Genomic DNA, 8,869 nt, shown 5'->3' with positions numbered 1-8,869 from the left:
GCTTTATTTATACTTTACAGAATATTATTTATGTATAAATATGTTTATATATACGGTACATAATTTTAAAGTATATGAAATAATATAAATTGTATTTATATATATACAGTTGACTCTGGAACATGTGTTTGAACTATGTGTGTCTACTCACAGTGGGTCTACTTATATGAATTTTTTTCAATAAATACAGCAAATTTTTTCTTCCTTATGATTTTCTTAATAACATTTTCTTTTCTCTAGCTTACTTTATTGTAAAAATATGATATATAATTCATATAACATACAAATTATGCATTTAAGGACTGTTTATGTTATCGGAAGGCTCCTTTGTCAACAGTAGGTTAGTAGTAGTTAAGTTTGAGGGGAAGTCAGTTACATACAGTTTGACCACATTGGGGGATAGGTGCCCCTCACCCCCACCTTGGTCAAGGGTCAAATGTATAGTTTTTCTGTGTGAGGCACCTAGGGATATTGATGGTGAGTTTTGGAGGTACAAAAAGTTCATCCAAGCCACCCACTACTACTGCTATTATGAATAAGAGGGTCCAAATTGAGCCTGAGGATTTTGTCCAGAATTTAAATGCCACGAATCGAACAATGTTTCTTATCAGAAACAGATTCTTCCTAATTTCATTATTCCCCAGAACTTCCACCTAATCGAATCTCATTATGTTTAGTAATGCCCTAATGGCTTGTCTCTTTTTACATTTCTATATTTACTACAACAGCCCTCTGTCAGCACTTCCTTTGAACTTTATCACAATACAGAGGCTGTTATAAATTCTTCAGGAACCTCAGAAAATAAATTCTGGTAGAAAAGATATAAGAGCTTCATTAAGTACAAATGGAGCTGGTGACTCTTAAAGTCAACTTACGTTTTCTGAGCCACTGTGATCAGAGCGCTTTATTCAAAAGCTCTGCTTAACACTGGACTTTAAAAATCTTATCCAGGAGAGTATATGTTCACTTCTTGACAGAACTTTAGAGGAGCCAAGTTCAAGGGCAAATCTGCAGTCTTTGTGCAGCATTTCGCACTTTGTAGTGATGGCAACTGTGATTACGGCCCAGCCTCCCCAGAGCCTGGTGTCTGTGCCAGGGGCTGCTTCCCCTGACAGAAAGCAGGTGTCTGAGCTCAGGGAGAAGAGGAACAAAATCAGCCCCAGGGAGCTTCAGAAAACAATAGCTCTGACTTGACCTGTAAACTCATACTTTGCAATAATTGTCCTTGCTGCAGGCAGGATAGGTTGTATATTTTTCTCTTACCCATTTTATTTTGTTTCTCCACAAATAAATTGAGAATAGATGTTAAAAAAATGAAGCAGTTTCAGAATGAATGTTATTGCCATAAAATTCGCATTAATTTCAGCCACAAAAGTGATTCTTGTTGGATTCTGCATTATGGTATTATAAGGTTTCTCTACTACTGAATAATTTCAAATAATTTACAGCATGGAGTATGATTTCAATCCTGGGCATTCAGTGAAAGTTAATGATGATTTCTCTATCCTTTGTCATTGATTTTTTCTGTACAAGTTCTTTATAATATCTGTTATCTAGTGAAATTCTACATTTTCTATTTTTTTTTAAATTTGAACCAAGAATAAGAAGAAAAAGAAGGAGAAAGGAAGGAGAGGAAAATTAACTCATTCAGGTGCATTTAAAGGGTCAATGAAGTATAAGATAACTTTCCTTTTCCCCATATTACATTTGATTTCATCTGAAATATAATTAACTTACTATAACCTCCATTAAAGTGGGGGTTTTTATCCCCCTCCCCAGCATTAAAGCAGTGCCAGGGACAGAGTAGGCATTTAATAGATGTTTGTTGAAGGGATAAGCCCGATTGATACGGCTTCTAGTTCTCCTGGTTTTTAAATCTGATACACTCTACATACTAATTTCACTATCTTGGACGTTAAATATGTGTGTTATTCTCACAATGGTTTTTGAACTATCCTAACTGATCATCAATTCCTTTTATGTAGGAAGGAAGATTAGCAACACTACAGGACAAAATGACATTATGAAGATTAATTACTTGCTTGAATAACTAAGTCATGGGGAAATATAAAAGAACTATAAAATATAAATATTAGATGTTTGACTTAGAATCAAAGCAGAAAAGCTAAAATTTTAGCATTGAAATAGACAAACCTTAAACATCTGAAAGGTTGAACTGTGAAACTGGCAGAAACAAGGGTAGTGATTCATTTCGGGTCCCCTGCTATATCAAGTTGGCCATTTGTCATAGACTGGCTGAAAACCACCAGGGTCTGAGGTACATGCTGTATGGATGATAAAAAGCTGAAGGAGTGACTTCTGACTGAGTCACATAAAGGCGTCTGGGCAAACCATTTTTCTCCTCACTTCTCTCAGGAGGACACATTCAGATTTGTACCGTATAAGTCAGTCATCCACATTGAAAATAATGACAAATATCTCTGAATTGTTTCATTTTCTGTTTATGAATATTGGATCAGCTTTCCCTTGTGAAGGGCGATAGTATGCTCTTGAGGAGTTTATGGTATTTAATTGATTCCTAAAATTTTTATCAAAGAAATACATTTATGTATCTTAGCAAATACACTTTAACGATGCTAGTGACAAATAGAAGTTTCTTGCCCACATTTACTCCCAATTCTTGTTCTCCATAAGAAACACTTCATGAAATTTCTGACATTTAACCATGTTTACCTACACACCGGCAATTTCATGGAGATGAACTTCATGACTTTATCGTATGTGAAAGGCACATAAAATGTGTGCTTCTTGTTAAAACACAGAACTCTTTAATCAACTTTATTTTTGAGAGTAATTGATTTTCTCTTCTTACTGTTTGTTTATGCTCCGATCTTTATTTCATTGAATCTACATGCTTTCTATTTAGTTTGTTCTTCTTTCTTTAGTTAATTCATGTTGTCTTTTTGGGTAATATCCCACGTATTTATCCATTTTGCTCTTGATCGACATTTTGGTTGAATTTTTTTTTCTTTACAAACAGCACTGCTGTAAATATTTCTATTCATGTCTTCAGGTGTGTATATTTTACAGTTCTTCTGGGTTATATACTTAGGAATGGAATTTCTAGACCATAAAGCATCTTCACCCTTACTAAGTGTTGCCCAGTTGTTTTCCAAAGTGGTGGTATCGATGTACCCTTTCATTAACAGTACATGGATATTCCTTTGCCCCTTTGCTTCAAATCCTTGACAACGCTTGGTAACGTAGACGTTTTTCCAGTATTCTTTATAGCCATCCTGGCTCAGCACCACACTCCCCCTCCCTCAGAGTTACCTGAGAATGCCACTTCCTGAGGTTCTGCCATGCTTCCCAGCTTACAAAGTTTAGTTGCTTCCCTTACATTTTCTTTGTTTTCACGGACTTATGCCCTTTTATTAATCCCTGAAAGATTTTTATTTTAATGGAGTTATAAGCAGGAATCTAGATAAACCAGTGTGCTCCAGCAGTATCTTTAACTAGAAGCTATTTCATAATGTTTTATTTGCATTCACGTTAGTTTCTGTTGTAAGAACTCAGCCCTGCATTATAGCTCAAAGCAACAGTATATAAATGAATGAATGTAGCTGTCCTCAAAGGAAACAATATCTATAAAAACAGCCATTAAATTGGATTAGGTCCATAAGCCATATTTTGCTGACCCCTAATATAAACCCACTGCCTGGTTGTCTGGCATTATAGATAGTACATGAAAAATGCATTTGCCAATATGACTTGCTTCCAGGACCTGTGTTGTCCATACCTCTGCCATCGATATATTAGTTGTAAGATCTTATAATTCACAAATGAAAATTCAAGAGATTTCTCTGAGTCTCCTCTCAATTCCAGGGCCATTGCAGCCTAAACAGAGGTGGACTAGAAGAGGCTGGCACAGAATACTGGCTGCCTCTAAAAATCAAAAGCCAGTTTTATAGTTGAACTCATGCCTGAACTCAGGAGCAGCAAATGAGGCAGTGTTGGGTTGGGCTCTCTATAAATTACTTTCACACGTTCATGCTTGGTTTGTCGCAAGCAGCAAGCCCAAGTAGGCCACCAATTGTGTTTTTCATATAATTACATAATTCCAAGTCAGTCGCCATTGGAGACCGGAATTCTCTGAATTGTTTTTTGAAGGAAAATATTTGTCATTTTTCTTCCATTTAAGTGTAAATTTTAAGTCTGTTGGAAAACAGTAAAAAAGGAAAATACCATTTCAAATGTTCAAGGCTCATTGTACACTTAGCATTCTATCCACAGAATTCTGATAGAGTATCATTACAGTACAGCTGCAAATATTGAACAATGGGATTTGTGCCAATGCAGCATCTGGTTTGATGTGAACAATGAATATTCCATTATCTGATGTGTGATGCCAGGGAGAAAAGTGGTTTGTAGAGGCCTGTGGCAGCTGAGCCTATGTCACAGACTCCCCTTTTGTCAGCATTGGTGTCCATTATAAGATCTCCGTTAAAAGAGCTTCATTTCTACCTTCCCATCGTTTATTAAAGAATTAAGCTATCCCTACCTTTTTAGCATATAGTACATATATAACATATATTAAATATGTACTTATGTGTATATATGTAAATATAAGTATTTACATATGTGTACGTGTGTATATATACATATATACACACACTCACACACACACACATGCATGGTTCTTCTTGAGTTTCCCAAAAACGAAATTCCAATTAAATTTTAAAAATATTTGTTTAAAAAAGAATATCATCCACGTTTAGTAAAAATGGAGTTTCAACTTATGGTGGCTTCAGTGGCTACCAGGGCCTGCTTGCCATGGCTGCTCACTCATTCCTGGTAGACTATACACGGTCAAAAAGGAGAATGCAGAGTCTGGTGCTCTAATCATGAGAAGTACAAGTGTATATTCTTTCACCTTAGTGCCTAGAAATGTTCTAATGTTTGATTCTGTTTTAAAATATATGAAGGATTCCCGTGAAGGTTATTTAAAATGGTCTCTGAGCACTAGCTCAATGATGATCCGAAATGAAATGAAATTGCTTCTCCAGTTACCAGCAAACAAAATCCTGTGGTGGCCTCAGCTCTGCTGGGCTTCAGCCTGCACAGTGAGTCCCGAGTTGCTTCATTAATTGCTGTCCAATGTGGTGTGGAATGGGAATGAAGGAGTGGTGCTTTTCAAATGTTAATATCTATACTTATCACCTAGGATCCTGTTAAAATGCAGATTCTCATTCAATAAGTCTGAGATAGAGGACAAAATTCTGCAATTCTAACAAGCTCCCAGGTAATACTTATGTTGCTGGGTTGTAATGCAGAATTAGAGTAGCAATGCTATTTAGAACCAAGAGTCCAGGGGAATAATGCCTTCCTGTACTTTGGCAATTACTGACAGATCTCCCCTGGAGGCTTTTAAACTGAGAACCACTTCCTTAGTTTTAAAGACAAACTTGTTAGTAGAAAAGCAAGATAGATATATGAACCTAGAGATTTGGTGTGTCTGTTACCTAGCTTTTGTGTATATATGTCTGTGTGTTTTGTATATATGTCTCTCTGAAGTGGGTCTTGTAGATGTTTAGGTAACAATACCATTGTTGCAGAAAGGCCATTATAGTTTCTGAATGCTGTAAAGCCTGGAATTAGAGGAAAAAAAACCATGATAGTCTAGGTTAAAATTATCAGGCCATATGCAACTGTGTAACTATTATAATCTCATAATTCTGGAATGTGTCTTTTGTTTTAATTATTTTCTTTTTTATTTATACTTTATATCATTCTTCCAAAAAAACCATAACGGTTGTTATTTTTGAATTTATAACTTCAGATTTTATGTGAATACATATTTGAATCTAAGTAAATCAATAAAACATAATATGAAAAAATAATATTTATCTTTCATATTTACTTATTTATTCTCACAAATATTTATAAACTACTTACTTTGGGCCAAGCTTTATAGGAGAAACTGCAAGGATACATGTGAGAATATAAGGATGAGTAAAATTAAGTGCCTTTTCTCACTAACCATAGATAGACAATTTAATGACTTAGTAAAAGTAGCACATTGTAAAAACTATTATATCAGGGGAACAAAAGAGCTATGGCAGCAGCACATGGTTAGAGAAACTAAGGTAGTTTTAGTATTTTCATCTCTCTGTAAAAATCCTTCATTTGTGCATGCACTAGATCCACTAGGCATAAATATATAATTTTTTTAAGTCAATATCTGATCATTACAACATCAGGTGTATTTTTGAGTTTGATTCTCTTGTTTGCTTTATCTCTTGACAGCATATTATTTTCTTTGCTTTTTGGTGTGTCTTGTAATTTTTACTGAATTGTAGACATCGTGTATAAAGGAATCATAGAGACTTAAATAATGTTTACACCGGAAACTGGGCACTCTTTTTCTTCTTCTAAACCAATAGTATGAGAAGTTGAATCAATCTAGTCAGAAGTTCAGCTGTGTTTCAATTTTGTTATTACTATTTTTATCTTCAGTGTACTACAAGCTTTAAATTTGTTCAGTGGATTGTTATCTTAGGTTTAGTGTAGGGCTTGAGGTACTTGAAGGCATTTATTATTGTTCCTACTTTTACCTCAGTTTCCGGCAGGCCTTGTGTAACTGTGTTAGAGGAGGTTGTTCCCATGCTCTTGCTCCTTTCTCTGGAAGCACTTAGCTGCTGCTTGTTATTTGACAGATGTGGAAAAATTAAAGTGGTAAGTAAATTCTTTCAGGCTTTAGAGCATTTCTTTAATACTTTGGCTCACTCCCTGACATACTGAGAAGTTGGTGAAAAAGTCGTCACCTATTTCCTGTATTTCATTATCAGTCTGCCGGTCGATCAATGAGTCAGTGCACAGTACATTTGTAGTGCTTAGATGCTATGCGCGTGTACTTTTTCAGCTCTTCGGCCTCCATAAATTTGACTCTTCACAATAAAGTCCGTGCTTTCAATAGAAAAACTGCTTTAATATATTATTCCCAATTCCTATTTCCATAGAGTAAAATTTGCAACACTATGTAACTTTCTCCAGGTTCAAAATTGTTACCAGGAACATGGTGTTCACACATTTGTCATGAGTCATTGGTTAAATTCTGAGAGTAGGCTATCCCCAAGCTCCCTTGAGGTATATGAACTTGATTTTTAGACAGAACTTATAGGAACATACCTCAAATATTCTAAGATAATTGCTTCACCTAGTAATGCTATTTTGAAAAAATAATTTATATGATTGTATTTGATATTTAAAAAATTAGCTCCTCCATATATTCACTGTTTCTCCTCACTCATAAACACTTCATAAGTACTAATGGTCATTCAGGATGCTGGAGCTGACACTAAAAATTACAGAAAAAAGTAAAAGAGCTAATACATTAAATTATTTTTCCCTTTATCTACCTTATCCACTGTCACCTAATGTTTGGGTCTTACTTCAGTGACATAACTTTTGCAAGTAAATCAAAGCGAAAGAATATAAAATTATGGAATCTGTGAAGTCGTTAACATCATCATAATCTTTATTGTATGAAGAATATTCTAAGCAGCCCAAACAGAGTAGTACCTAGATATCTAAAGAAATCTATGTAGACCTTTTACATAGAAGGTTCTCCAGATTTGGACTCATGTCAACAACTTCAATTAAATAATCTCCAAGTCAATAGAACTATGAGTAGCAAATCTCCGTGTAGTAAGGCTATGACAGGAGGGCCATTATATCTTCTACTTCTCAGAACCACAAGCAATATTCAGAGAGGCACAACTTGAAATATAGGATTATAAGTTCTAGATCTTGACTATACATAGAAGCAGGGAATCGTCAATGCCAGGTATGAAAGTCTTTTAAGGAATGGTCGGATATCAGGAGATTTTAGAACACAAAGTGGGAGTGGTGGTGGTGAATCTATGGGCTACAAAAATGATCATATCTAAAGATATGCTACATTAATAACCCAAGACTATTTGAAATTTTCTGAGAAATTATTAGTTTAACTAATATGAATTCTAATTGAATCTTTCAAATTCTCAGTCTAACGAACGAGTTTATGCTTCATAGTCTAGTGATTATAAAATAATTTTGGACACGAATTTCTAGCACATTAAGTAGAGGTTGTTCAGAAGAGGGCATCAGTTCACACAATATGATTAAACTTCACAGTTTGATTCAATACAACTGTCAATACAACTGTAAATGGGCGTGTATTGATCCTCAAGTTACAGTCTTTTAACTTCTGCCTCTAGACAGCAGGAAGAATAAGAAAAAAGGCAGCTCACTTCATTTACAATGAAGTTGATTTTCCAAAGGTAGGATATTCAGTTCTTAAGAAAGAACATTCCTTTATTATTTTTTTTTTTTTTTTACGCCTACAGCACCTGGTCTTCCTAGGTGGTCTCCCATCCAAGTACTAACCAGGCCCGACCCTGCTTAGCTTCTGAGATCAGACGGGATTGGGCTTGTTCAGGATGGCATGGCCATAGACTAGAAATAACATTCTTATTCAGTTTTATTTTAGAGAAAACTCGTTCTATAGCGTCGGCATAAGTAAGTGTCCAGGTGTTCTGGACAACAGATGCTCTGTTACCTGGAGTTTTTGTAAGTTATCTATTTAAGTAAAAATTGAATTAAACAAATATGAACAAATGTTTATTATGCATAGGTGTGCAAAGTATATTATGCATTTTAGGCAATATAGAAAATCAATATAAAGTCTACTTTCAGGAGCTTCTCTGTGTGTGTGTATGTGTAACTTGGGCATACCATACAAAGGAGATCCATCTCTAGAGGTATTGGAAATGCATAGGGAGAAGTTTAATAACTGATGTGATGGCAAATATATTGATGTCCAATGAAGACAATGATTTTTACTTTCATGCCAGATGAGGAAATCCCT

At 35.1% G+C, this 8,869-nt stretch overlaps 1 pseudogene; it reads right to left on the bottom strand.

Annotated features, from left to right (window-relative positions):
• Window positions 1-8,339: 8,339 nt before the first annotated feature.
• Window positions 8,340-8,458, bottom strand: LOC112472751 (annotated as a pseudogene).
• Window positions 8,459-8,869: the final 411 nt, after the last annotated feature.

Source organism: Pteropus alecto, unplaced genomic scaffold (genome assembly GCF_000325575.1).
Source record: "Pteropus alecto unplaced genomic scaffold, ASM32557v1 scaffold87, whole genome shotgun sequence".
Lineage (NCBI taxonomy): Eukaryota > Metazoa > Chordata > Mammalia > Chiroptera > Pteropodidae > Pteropus > Pteropus alecto.
The sequence above is the reverse complement of the archived record's forward strand: the minus strand, read 5'-3'. Positions and strand labels throughout refer to the sequence as shown.